The 13,694-nt window shown below is 40.8% G+C and overlaps 1 long non-coding RNA gene across 1 annotated transcript in view; it reads left to right on the top strand.

Moving 5' to 3' along the window:
* Positions 1-13,694, top strand: part of LOC144580264 (uncharacterized) — an 88,598-nt gene that overhangs the window by 715 nt on the left and 74,189 nt on the right. Inside the window, exon 2 of the long non-coding RNA XR_013529547.1 lies at positions 4,183-4,407. This is a non-coding gene — a long non-coding RNA (uncharacterized LOC144580264). The remainder of the gene's footprint in view (positions 1-4,182; positions 4,408-13,694) is intronic.

Consider the following 13,694-nt stretch of genomic DNA (forward strand, 5'->3'; position numbering starts at 1 on the left):
TCGGACTCGGAGCTCAAATACTGGCCAAAGTGCTGGGCTTGTCTGACCTGTGCAGCGCGGCTCCTGCAGCTTTAAAAGCGCAAGGTCGGGGAGCCCACCTCTAGAAATGGAGGTGGTCTTTGAAGAGTGAGGGACAGAGAGTGTCCTTGAGTCCTCAGAGCTGGAACTCGGGGGCAGAGCCCCAGGGTACTCAGGGAAAGGGAAGAGCGGCTTCGAGGACTTAGTCGCCGTCCCCGGGGAGCGCGAGGCAAGCAGCAGGGCCCTCTCCTGCCGTTTTGCAGTGCTTTTCTCAGAATTCCGCGGAGGCGACCAGAGCGCGAAGGCTTGAGGGACACTTCACCACTCGGGAGAGGCGGCCTTTTCCTGAGATATCCCATAGGCCTCAGCTGCAGGGGCCAAGCCCTGAATTTCCCTAGCCGTACATCACCGCAGGGAGTCGGGAGGCAGGGTGGGCTTCCGGACGCATTGGGAGAGTCCCCCAGGAAGCAAATCACAAAGGCAAACCCTGCAGAATTGATTCCTCACTCCCAACCCGCCTTTTTTTTTTTTTTTTTTCTTTTTTTGCTTGTTTGGGTCTTTGTGGGTTTTTTCCTTTTCCTTTTTTTCTATTAGCAATTACAAGTGGATTGGATCCACACTCTGATTATGTTTACACACATTTGCAATTTCTTGAGAGTCCGAAGTGTAATTTTAAAATATGGAGATAATCCTACAGGAAAGTTCAAGACAGAGCCGAGACTGCATTCACTTCATAAACACAAAAGGCATGCTTGAGCTGGAGAAGGTGCTCCCAGAACCCTCCCAGCCACAGCTGATGCTCTACTCCAGGCACCCATAGGCAAGCCAGAAGCTCCTTCCCAGAGCTACATAGGTCGCTGCTTTTAGCCTCTACTGGACCCTCAGGTTACAGGTCCTGCTTTCAAGGGGGTAGAGCAAGGGGGAAATTGGTGAATCAAAGTTCCCTGGGCTTGGCTGATGTTGCAGGAACCAGGAGGGCCAAGCACCTTGAGAATCTGAACGACCATCTGGCAGAAAGATGTCAGGAGAGGGGACTTGAGGAAGCTTTGGCAGAGAGCACATACTCATCTCCCAAGCAGACGGCAGACTTGGCCTGGGCGTTGAGAAGGCCCCGGAGAATAGCCTGCTGTTACCCCTGTAGTTCCTTAATCACTGCTTTGCTTTCCCCATGTGACTTTTGTGGGTGGGAAGAGAGCTGGAAAAAGAGAATTTCTAACTCAAAATCTCTGAACATGTGTAGGCCTTTCTTTGGCTTTAGCTTTGACTTCCATCCATCAATTACTATTTTTTGAAGTTTGAAGCCCTGCATGATGTAACTAACCAGAAACTTCTCCCTTGTGACCTTTCCAGCATCTGAGACCCACTTTCCAACCGCTCCTTCTGCCCTATCGCCTTTAAAATAACTCCTGTTTTTAAATTCCTCCCCATGTAAATGGGAGCAAAGCTAGATCTAGCAAGGAAACTTGCCAATAGATCAGACCAAGGTAAGAAAGAGGTTTGGTTCCCAGCCATGTGCCTTTGGGTGGTCCTATTAATAGTTAGGTTTGGTATTGATTACTGTCTAGGGTTTCCCTGGCACTGAAAGTTGGCAGAACTCTGCCTTATCTGGCTAGCAGAATGTCTCCCACCCTAAGCAATTTCCCCTTTGAGGTGGAAGCCAGGAGTTTCACTCCCTGACATGTTAATAAACTGTCATGATAATCAGGTGACAGGTCACAGGTTCCATGACACATAAAGATAGAGCTACTCTTAGGAAATAACATGCTGTGGGAATAAAAATGCTTTCCTTCTTATGATTAACAATCTAGTACATATTCATTAACAATGACACAGGGAAAAAGACTGAAATGTAACATGGATTCTGCAGGGTCCATATGTTAATTTTTTTAGAAGGAGTCTTTATGTCAGGCCTGAAAGGAACTTTCCTTTACCCTTCCAATTCTGGTTATTGTAACAATAAGTGTTATTTCAGGAGCATTTCTCCTATGCTCTATTCTTTATCCAATAGCTCCATTGAATTATTTTGAAATTTTTTAATAATCAAAGGAAGTCAGACCAAAAATCCATTTCCAAGTAATGATCTGGTAACAGATTTACTCTGCTATCAGCTGGGAGACCCAATACATTCAGTTGGAACATAGAATAGTTTCGCTAAGCCCATCTTCTCCTCAAACCACTGGCTGGACACTCTGCATATACCACTAAAAGCAGCTTTAGCCAAAGACATCAGTGACCTGCACATTGACAAATGCAATAAGTATTCCTCAGGCCTTAGCTTGCTAAATGCTTCTGCTATAATTGATAGTGTTGACCATCCTTTTTTAAAAAATATGTTATTCTCCTGCTCCTTTATTTCTCTGACCACTTATTTCGGTTTTCACAGTATATTCCTTTTTCTCTGTTCACTTCTTTTTTTTTTTTTCTGAGATGGAGTTTCACTCTTGTTACGCAGGCTGGAGTGCAATGGCGTGATCTCGGCTCACCGCAACCTCCGCCCCCTGGGTTCAGGCAATTCTCCTGCCTCAGCTTCCCGAGTAGCTGGCATACAGGCTTGTGCCACCATGCCCAGCTAATTTTTTGTATTTTTAGTAGAGACGGGGTTTCACCATGTTGACCAGGATGGTATCGATCTCTTGACCTCGTGATCCACCCGCCTCGGCCTCCCAAAGTGCTGGGATTACAGGCGTGAGCCACCGCGCCCGGCCTCTGCTCATTTCTTAAATATTTATATTCTCCAGAGTTCTGGTCTTTATTTTACTGTCCTTCGAAATACATAGGTTGTTCTTAGAAGATCTCATACCTTTTTATGGGTATGTCTTGGTCTGTTTTATGTTTCTATAAAAGAGTACCTGAGACTGGGTAATTTATAAAGAAAATAGGTTTATTTAGCTTCTCCAGTCTGAGCAAGTCCTGGCTTCTGGTGAGACCTATTCTGCTGTATCACAATATGGAAGAGAGGGTAAAAGAGGAAGTGGACATGTGTGAAGAGAAGGAAACCTTAGGGGGCATCCCAGCTTCATAACAACCTGCTCATAAGAATTCATTCTCCTGAAAATTAATTCAGTCTTGTGAGAGCAAGAATGTATTTACTAACACTAGAATAGCACTGAGCCATTCATGAGGGATCCACTGCCATAACCCAAACACCTCCCCACTAGGCCCCACCCCCAGCTCACCCTCACTGGGATCAAATTTCAACATGAGCCTCAGTGGTAACAAACCAACTATTTCCAAACCATAGCAATTAACTACCACCTATTTGTCAATTAGTCCAAAATGTAAACCTTAAGCTTGTCCGCCTACTTACTGTCATCTTGTGAAAACTGGGCAAGTTACTCTCCAAGCCTCAGCTAGTCATCTCTCAAATAATGCTAATTATGTCACCTACCATATATATTTGTGAAAATTGAATAAGAATGCAGGCAATCAATTTATCACAAAGCTTAGCAAGAAAGAAGCCCCAAAGAAGAAAAAAGAGATAGCTATCTCCTTGCTGAATATGCACATTTATTGAAGAAAAATAACTTAAACTCTTTCCCCAGCAGAAAACCTAGGAATTATCCCAAATTCCTTCGTCTTTGATACCACCTCCAGGTCTGCCTATATTATCTAGCTAGCATCAACCCCGATACAAAATAGCCAATAAATGCTTGTGGAATTGGAACTGAAAATAAAGGAGGTAAATAGGTAACACTGTATGTGAATAGGTAGGTATGATATTATAGTGTGTTTGTATTATATATACATAACAACAGTTAGTAGGCAAGGTGTCTTGTCAGATGCTCCAGAAGGAAATATAGGTATGCAGGTGCCATACCTTCTCTGTCTTGAGGAACCTAAACCTTACTCACCAGGCAGATTCAGATGTACCACAAATGGCTATTGAGAGGATTAAGAAAGAGAATAAAGGAAAAATGCCTTATCATAGTCATTATTCAACAAATGTTAGTTCCCTTCCTCCATTCTTTACCTTATGCTCAGATTTTTCTGGGCTGCACAGAATAATAGGAGACTTAATTCTTGCTATCATCCTATTTTAGAAAAACCGTTTAAGGATGGGCATATGCAGGTAACTTAGATGCTTAAAACAGGGAATGGTTCTAGGCAAGAAGCAACACACAGAGCTGGAAGAGAAATCAATGCCAACCCCTCATTCCTTTGCAGGAAGGAGTCGTGCCTGGTGGATTTTTTTTGTGTCTCACTCGGAGAATTTGAGAACGTGCACACTCATCAGATTATTGGCCCTGCATAAGACATCTAAGCTGAGATCCCAGGCTAGGTTGGTGCCTCGGCAAGATCTTCAACTTTTGGGCCCTGAAGCTCTGTTTCCAGGCCAGGCAGATGTGAGATGGAATCTGACAGTAGAAATACAAAATGCTCTGGACCTGGGTAAGTTTGGCTGATTTGAAATGCATAAGGTCCTTCAGCTGACTTTGCTGCTTATTTATAGCATACCTGGCGGGTGTGCCACTTTGGATAACTCTCCTTGGCTTGCTGCTCCCATATATCTGGAACCAAGTACAGGCCACTTCTCCACCTGCTTTCCTCCCCTTCTACAAATCTCTACATTTCTAAAAGTGTCTCTCTCTTTTCTCCCAGTTCTCCACTTTCCTTATAATGCTAGCTCATCAGTAAACATCCAAGCTGTTTGCAACTTGTTTTGCCCTGTTATACTTGTTAAGTTAGGTATATATTTTATCCTAATTTTTCTTGTTTTTATCTTGTTAAAAGCACTAGGATCTACCTTACTTCAAGTTTTTCTCCACAGTAAATAGTAGTAGCAAAATTTCAAAGACTTTTTTTTCTTTCCTGCCTCAAAGTGATGCTTTGAAATAATGTGTATGTAAAGAACTCAGTGTAAAAGCTGTGACTGTATATCAGAGCAGTTACATTTGTCATTACCTTCAGTTGTCATTCTTCCTGACATTCTTTTCTTGCCTTTCCTCACCATGGAAAAGAAGGATTTATATAGTAAAAATAAGAAAACTAATTTTTAAAAAGTCTAAAATGTGTTATATCAGCACTTTGCAGATGACAAACCTATTATTTCCACACTTTGTTATGCCACCATTCACCTCTTTATACAATATATATCTTTGTCGTTCACAAACCTGGTACCCAGCTCTGCATTTAAAGCACCAGAACTACCTATCTCCAAAATGCACACTGAAAACAAAAACAAAAACAAAAACACTTCCTTTTGCCACTTACCCTTTTATTCTTTCCTCTTTCCTGATTTATTCTTTTGAGCATTTTCTTCTCTTTTAAGCCAGAAGTCAGCATTATTTCCTTCAAAATATAAAAAGAGATTTAGTGACCTCTCTAATATTCATTATTGTTGTATGCTTCAGTCTCCATTAAAAATCATTACACAGGATCAAACATATCAACATTTATATTCTATTTTGGACCAAATGACATAAAGTAGGAGTTCACCATCAATCTTTAACCATTACCAAATAATGTATTACATCCTACTTTGTGCCTAATGTAGTGTAAAGACTAGAGGCTGTAGAGGCTTTGAAAGCTTGTTGTTTGCTTCCACCTCTTTAAAGAAATTTTGAGCAAGTAACTTAGTTCCTCTGAATCTCACACTTTGAGTTTCAGAAGCTCAAAGTACATCTGAAAGAAGAGTAAGATAAAAAGTTAGACATAACATAGTTCCTGGCAAGTAATAAATACTCAATAAAAGTTCAGAAATTCTTCTTTTGTTGATGATGTGGTAGCTTATAGCAGAAGAGTAGTGCTCCCTGCAAAAACATCCCAAGAACCTAAAAATGTTTATATCTTCCTCACTTCAAATATCAGAGACCTGCCAAGGCAATCAAGACTTGAGCAACCACCTATTCCAGACAAGGATGTTCTGAGGCAAGTCAGACTTGTTTTATTCTATTTTTATCATTGGGTTATTTGGAGAACTTTGGAATAGAACAAGAGACTGAAAAAAAAAAGAAAAAGTATATGTTTAAAAAAAGATAACAGTACAGATTTATGCAATTGCAGGCCCTTGCAGGAAGAGAAATTGGAGTTTGGTATTGATGAGACTTTATAGAGAAGTGAGGCTGAGACAAGTGAGACCAACATTCACATCCGTTTTCTCCACAAGGAATTAGCCAATTAAGCTGCACAGGCAAAAGGCTAAGAAGCAGAACACAATGTGAATAATGGCAAATCAGAGATTTTTGCAACTTGACAATACTAAGGAGACTAAAACTGAAGTTCATGCCCAGGAGAAGAATCCGTAAGAAACACTCCAGGCTCTATGTTAGAAGTACTGGAAAGCCACACCCTACGAACGCAAACAAATTGCATGTAGACTGAGCCTTAGTCTACATATTAAAATGTATACCTTTCTTTTATATTCCGTACACATAACTTTCTAGTTATTCAGAAATACTAATGTACCTGAAAGTGGTAAGTAGGAATTAAAAAGAAAAAAAGCAAGAAGATAGTTGACATTCAACTTCTGACTACCAAAAATGGGACTTTTTAGTCATTTTTGTGACGATATTTTCAGGTTGGCATTGTGGAGAGAGTAAATAAATTTCTGTTTTTTAGCTTTCTTTAAAAATATCAAGAACTAGGACAGGCATTTTTTTCACTAAGCATAGAACTTCAGGAGGGCAGTTACTTCTTTTCAGTAAAGTCCTGTCAATTCTCTTTCCTTAGTATTGTTTGCCTCAGGTCTGTCTCCATTGACTGGACGACTGCAGTAATTTGCTAACTGGTTTCGTTATGACTAATATCTCTCCACCAAGCCACCAAAGCGGATTTCTTAAAATGAATATTATCATATTTGTCTATTTTAACAGTATCCAGTGGTTCATTACTGCCAATAAAAGATAGGATAAGTATCTTAGCATAGTGATGGCATGCACTTCCTTTCATTGACTAGATTAGCATTACCTCCTACCTTCCTTTTCAAGTATCAGGGACTTAGGCTGTGCCCTTTACTTGTCTGTAATGGTGATCTCACCTACTTTGCTAAAAATTAGCTTTTGCTCATTCTTCAAGTGTCAATTTCAAAGCCACCTCTCACAAGAACACTTCCTGAACTCTAAGAAATATTTCTGTCCTTCCTCATCTTCTTTGCCCAAATCCCTATCTCAGCCCCCACTTTTCTTCTTATTTTCACTTATACTTTGTAATTATTTATCTATTTACATAATAATGTTAAAAATATGCCTTCATTACTGTAATGTAGTTTTCCTGTAGGTACAGACTGATGAACATACCTTGTTCACTACTCTAAGGAATTTGTTTAACAAATAAATATAGAGATGCACCCTTATTCTAAATAAATCTATCTTCAGCTCTATAACTGTGTCCAATTCTACTTTCACATATTTTTAGTTTTCTCTGTAGAATTTGTCTTTCTCCTGAAAACCTGTATTGGGTCCTATTTCAGGAAATTGACTCAATTTACTTTCTCTAGAAATCCAGGTATATTTGATCACTCTCATCTTTGGGCCCTGTTGAATCACAGTTTACTCTCTTATCATAGAATATATCACATTCTATTGCTTTTATTAGTTCACATGCCTATCTTCCCAAGTTAAAATGTATGCTTCTTCTGGGTACAGATTGTTCTTATTATCTCTGTTCTCCCAATGTTTAGCACAGCATATAGTTGGTCCTCAGGTGTCAATCAAAGTTGGTTGGATGAATGAGTAAATATGTTTCTGTGAAATGCATAGCTATGTGAAATCACATAGCATTTGTGATTAGTATCTTCATTTATGCCAAATAATTCATATTTTAAATCACTACAAGATTACTTCATTTATAGTAGGTAGAAAAGACAAGAGCTTTCTAGTCCATCTCTCTGTTATCAATGGGATGTGTTAAAATAAAGCCAAAGAAACATTCTCCATCTATCACCTAATCCTTTTTCAAAACCACCAATAATTATAATGAGAAATAACAGTTGAAAGAAAGGTTAAATTCACTGGCATTGTCAACCTCAGCCAAGCACTTACTGTATTGCAGCTACATGGCCCTTTGAAAGAATTTCAAATGGGCATGGACTACAATTCTCAAGTCTTTAGTTTATGCTTCATTCAAAAACAACTTCACACCTCTGAACTGGAAGCACTTTTAGTCTTGATGAGACCAAGCCTTCAGACCTAGCAGAACTGAAAACCTGTCTCCTTTGGTTTTGGAATCACTATTGTGCATTCTTTCTCCAGGGTCACAGTAGTGATGTTACTTCCTCAGGCTCATACTCACAGTCATGCAAGGACAGCCTCCAGTACACAGATGAGCATAAAACATCTATCACTGCAGGTGCAGGATTGCTTTTATAATGAATTAGTGCCTCCTTACTGGGAACTAGGAGAGTCCTGCTGTTTGACATTTTTAGTTATTAGGCAATGTCTGAAAGCACCCAATATTTCTATTCCACACTTACCCTTTTCTGGAGCAGAATGCAAATGCTGTAACAGCTGTGTGTGTATTTGTTTTCTTTGGGGGAGAGACAGGCCGAAGAAACCACAATAAAGTCTAAAGCACAGCACTTCCTTCACTTACATAAGGATTACAGAAGCAGGTGCACAGTGTTTGTTTCTTCTGGGTGTATAAGGCATCAAGTTTTATATTAATAATTCATATTTGATAACTCATATTTCATTTAAAAACCTGTACCAACTTAATCTCTGGTCACCCTGTCTGAACTGTAGGTAATCTTGGCCCTGATGGAACCAAGCCTCATGAAACTGGCTTATTCCAGTGGGACTGGGGAAAAAGGAACCCTCACACACTGTAGGTAGAACTGTAAATTAGTACAGCCATTATGGAAAACAGTATGGAGGTTCCTCAAAAAATTAAAAATAGAAGTACCATATGATACAGCAATCTTACTACTGGGCATATATGAAATTGGACTCTTGAAGAGATAACTGCATTCCTCTGTTGACTGCAGCATTGCTCACAACAGTCAAGATGTGGAATCAATCTAAATAGCCATCAGTGGATGAATTAATAGAGAAAATATAGTATATATACACAATGGAATACTATTCAGCCATACAAAAGAAAGAAAATCCTGTAATTTTTGACAACATGAATGAACCTGGAGAACATTATGTTAACTGAAATAAGCCAAGCACAGAAAGACAAGTACCAGATGTCCTCACTCACATGTGAATGTAAAAATGTCCTAGAAACAGAGTAAAATGATGGTTACCATAAAATGGAGGTGGGGGCTTGGGGAGATATTGGTCAAAGAACACAAAATTTCAGATAAACAAGAGGAATAACTTTAAGACATCCATTTTCATCATGGTGACTACAATTAAGAACAATATATTTTATACTTAAAAATTTCTAGGAGAGATTTTACAGGTTCTCATCATTAAAAATGGTATGTGAGGTAATACACAGGTTAAATAGTTCAATTTAGCCATCCCAAAAGGTATACATATGTCAAAACATCATGCTGTACATCATAAATGTATAGAATCTTCCCTTGTCCATTGAAAAAATGACACACACACACACAAATTCACAAGCAGCCCATCATCATGGTCATATATATGGTGTGAGGGCTATCTCAGCTATGCTATAGAACTGCTTGAAAGACATACCTGATGGTTGCCTCTGCCCTGTTACCTTAATCATATCAGCATCATTATCCTTAATCTCGTATTTGAGGACCCACAACATGAAGAGTCACACCTACGTGGTATAGATGAGATCTATATTAAACTGAAACCCTCAGTCTAAACATTCTAAATTCCAAGAAGCCAAAAGGGCCAAACAGAAAATATTTTGTTTTGTTTTGTTTTGAGATGGAGTCTTACTCTGTTACCCAGGCTGGGGTGCAATGGCGTGATCTCGGCCCACTGCAATCTCCACCTCCTGGGCTCAAGCAATTCTTCTGCCTCAGCCTCCCAAGTAGCTAAGATTACAAGTGCCCACCACTGTGGCTGGGCAATTTTTGTATTTTTAGTAGAGATGGGGTTTCATTATGCTGGCCGAGCTGGTTTCAAACTCTTGAGCTCAGGTGATCTTCCCTCCTCAGTCTCCCAAAGTGCTGGGATAACAGGCGTGCATTTTATGTTTTAGGAATATTTCTGACTTTGCTCTAACCTTGATTGTACACTAAGATGAAGAACAAGCAGACTGTTCCAGAAATATCCATATCCTTTTTTTTTGAGACAGCATCTTCCTCTATCACCCAGGCTGGGGTGCAGTGGTACAACTAGGGCTCACTGAAACCTCTGCCTCACCCTGAGTTCAAGTGATTCCCCCACCTCAGCATCCCGCCCCCTCAGTATCTGGGACTACAAGCAGTTGTCATCACACCTGGCTAATTTTTGTATTTTTTGATAGAGATGGGGTTTTTGTCATGTTGCTCAGGTGTTCTTGAATTCCTAGGCTCAAGTGATCCACCTGCCTCAGCCTCCCAAAGTGCTGTAATTACAAGCACGAGTCATGGTGCCTGGCCAAGATCCATATCTTGAAGCACCTAAAGACTAAGGCTGGCCTTTTTCATGTTCCACAAACACTCCAAGCTTCTAAGAACCATGTAGAATTGCTTGGTCACAGATTATCATTACATTTGAAAGTTTTATAGATATCACCAAATTGTGAAACACTAAAATTTCAAAAGATGTTTCTTACATGGGATTTTATTTAGATATATGGGTGAGATGGTGAACAATACCCTTGAAAATGTTTATGAGTTAATGAAATAGTGAATTATGTGCTTGAAAGAGACTAATCCTAAGTATTACTATTAAATAGATAGAGTTATAAAGCACAAATATTTTTGAAGCCCAAGCTATCTGGTTTACTTCTCCTGCTAAGTGAAGGTAAGGAGTGTGTGTTGTTTTGCTGCTGTGTTTCATAGGGTAGTGGCATCCTGCCTTTAGCTTCTGTGCCTTATTGGAAGGTGGTGTCAGGTGAAGATGAGTGTAGTAGTTTGCTAGGGCTGCCATAACAAAGTACCATGAACTGAGTGGCTTAAACAACACACATTAACTGTCTCATAGCTCTGAAGGCCAGAAGTCTGAAATAAATATGCAAGCAGCAGTGGTTATTTCTGAGTACTGAGAGAAAGAATCTGTTCTAGGCCTCTCTCCTGGCTGTGTTCTCTCTGTGTCTCTTCACATCCTCTTCCCTCTATGTATTTCTCTCTCCTTTTTGTAACACACCAGTCATATTGGGCACCAATGATTTTACCTTCATTACCTCTATGAATACTCCATCTTTAGGCATTTACTAAGGTCATATTCTGAGGCACTGGGAGATAAGACTATAACATATCATTGGAGGGGAGAGAGTGAGATACTATTCACCCCATAACAATAAGGATGGTCTGAGGTTGGGCAAGCAACAGATGAGAAAGCCAAGATCCAAAGGCAAGGGAGACTGGAGGTTTAAGATAACCCATTCATGATGGGGTTCAAAGAGCCCTGAATTATCAGAAACTTGAAATAATTCCTAAGCTGAAATGCCAATAATTGCAGTAATTTTTTATATGATGTCCATAAGGATAATAAGGTTTGGGTCAGGAGATGTTAAAGGAGCAAGAACATTTGAACAAAAGGCCAGGCACGGTGGCTCACATCTATAATCCCAGCACTCTGGGAGGCCGAGGCAGGCAGATTGCCTGAGCTCAGGAGTTCGAGACCAGCCTGGGCAACATGGTGAAAACTCGTCTCTACTAAAAATGCAAAAAAAAAAAAAAAATTAGCTGGGTGTGGTGGCATGTGGCTGTAGTCCCAGCTAGTCCAGAGGCTGAGGAATGAGAATTGCTTGAACCTGGGAGGCAGAAGTTGGTTGCAGTGAGCCAAGATCGTGCCCTGCACTCCAGCCTGGGCGACAGAGAGAGACTCTAACTCAAAAAATAAATAAATAAGAAATAAACCTTTGAACAGAAGGAGAGCTGCAGTAGTAATGGTATAAAACAAGGCCGAGTTGTGACACTGTTCATGATCAGGGAACTATAATATTATTTAATATTAGCATGTTTGACCCTTCTGAGCTCCTTATTTATTGTCATTCTGGTGTTTTTTTCCTTTCGTTTTATACTGAATTAATTTAGATTGGGTTTAATCCAAGGTAGTTTTTGCAGCAATAAGGTCTATTTTGCTAAAGATTTCCATGTACCATGTCTATTAAGTTTCTGAAGATGGTGAATTCTATTAAAAGAGAGCCAGATAAACAATTCTTCAAAATTATTTGAGTGCTAGGTTTGTACTCTTTGTTTTAAGGGAAAAATAAAAGTTTTTAAAGAGAGCATAAGGATCTAATAAAAGTGTGACTATGTCTACAAATTCAGGTCAGAAAGAAATGTTGCAACCTCCCGGTCAAATCAATTTAATTCATATTCTAAGATTGCAACACATGAGGTAAAAAACATAAACATTAATATTTCCTGGACCTCTCCATACTGGGTTATATTATAGTTTTAGATTTTATTCAGGGTGAAGATGGGGGGTGAGCCATCTTGTCTTCAGTCATTCTGCCACGTTGATAGCCATGGAAACATCTTCTGCCCACATGACCCTTTCAGGACCAACAGATTCCTACTGCTTCTGGAATGTCTCGAGCACAGATGCTTTCTTAGTGACATAGCTTGTGTGTCCCTCCGGCTGAAAACTACTCAGCCATGTCCTCTAGGAGGTTTTAGAACATTTCCTCTGGTGCTCTGAGAAGCAGGATGTTGGTCTCTTCTACTCCAATGGTCACAAATCTCTTTTCCTTTTACCCACTAGCTCAAAAGGGGGAGGGTGATTTTCAACTTAATGGAAATCATTTTCAATTGTTCATGCTATAGGATTTCCTTCTTTTTGCCTCCTCAGCAAACTCCACAACCAATCATTTCCTCTGAAGCTTGGACTTTTAGAAACACTGGGCAGAGTGACTTTGGTCTGTGTTTGCTTCCTTCCCTGCCCTGTATCACCATTCTTGAGTAACGAGAGGAGGACTAGCAACCTTGAATGCGGAAAAGAGAAGGTGCCTGCTGTCTAGTTGTTTGAGCTGCTTTGGGGAGGGGCAGCAGCCAGCACTGGGACTCACAACTGCCTAACACACAAGCTCCTTGGGTGCGGGAAGGATGGCATCCATGTCTATAGCTCCAGGGTGCACTTTTCCCCTGCTGGTGCCAGGGAGGCTGGATGGCTCAGTCCCAAGACTTGTCCCCACAGCCCAACAGACCAGCTGTGGCAGCCTGCGGCCAGAGTGCATCTTCAGGCCTAACCCTGACACATCCTTCCTCAGTGGGTGGGGCTTTCCTGAAGGATCTCCAATAACTTCAGCTAGAGCCTCAGGCACAGAATTGGAATCTCCCTGGACCTGAGCCCCTAGAGGGAGGGGTGGCCACAGTCTCTATGGACCAGCAGACTTAGCCTCTCCTCTTGGTAGTTCTGAGAAACCTGGGCAGCCCAAGTGAGTGGGTTCCCCCCAGCAAAACATACTCTCTCCACCAACGGACAAAGTGCTTTGTTAAACGAGTCCTGCTCCCTGTTCCACCCAACTGAGTGAGACCCTCCAACAGGGATTGTCAGAAACCCTATAGAGGAGCAACCCTACTGGCAACAGTTTGGTGCCCCTTGAGGTCAGAAGTTCCAGAGGAAGGAGCAGGCACCCATCTTTGCTGTTCTCTAGCCTTCTTGAGTGACCTCTCCAGGCGTGGGAGTTAATCAGATTAACAGGTCCTGAAGTGAACC

This window comes from Callithrix jacchus, chromosome 18, assembly GCF_049354715.1.
Source record: "Callithrix jacchus isolate 240 chromosome 18, calJac240_pri, whole genome shotgun sequence".
Classification (NCBI taxonomy): Eukaryota; Metazoa; Chordata; class Mammalia; order Primates; family Cebidae; genus Callithrix; species Callithrix jacchus.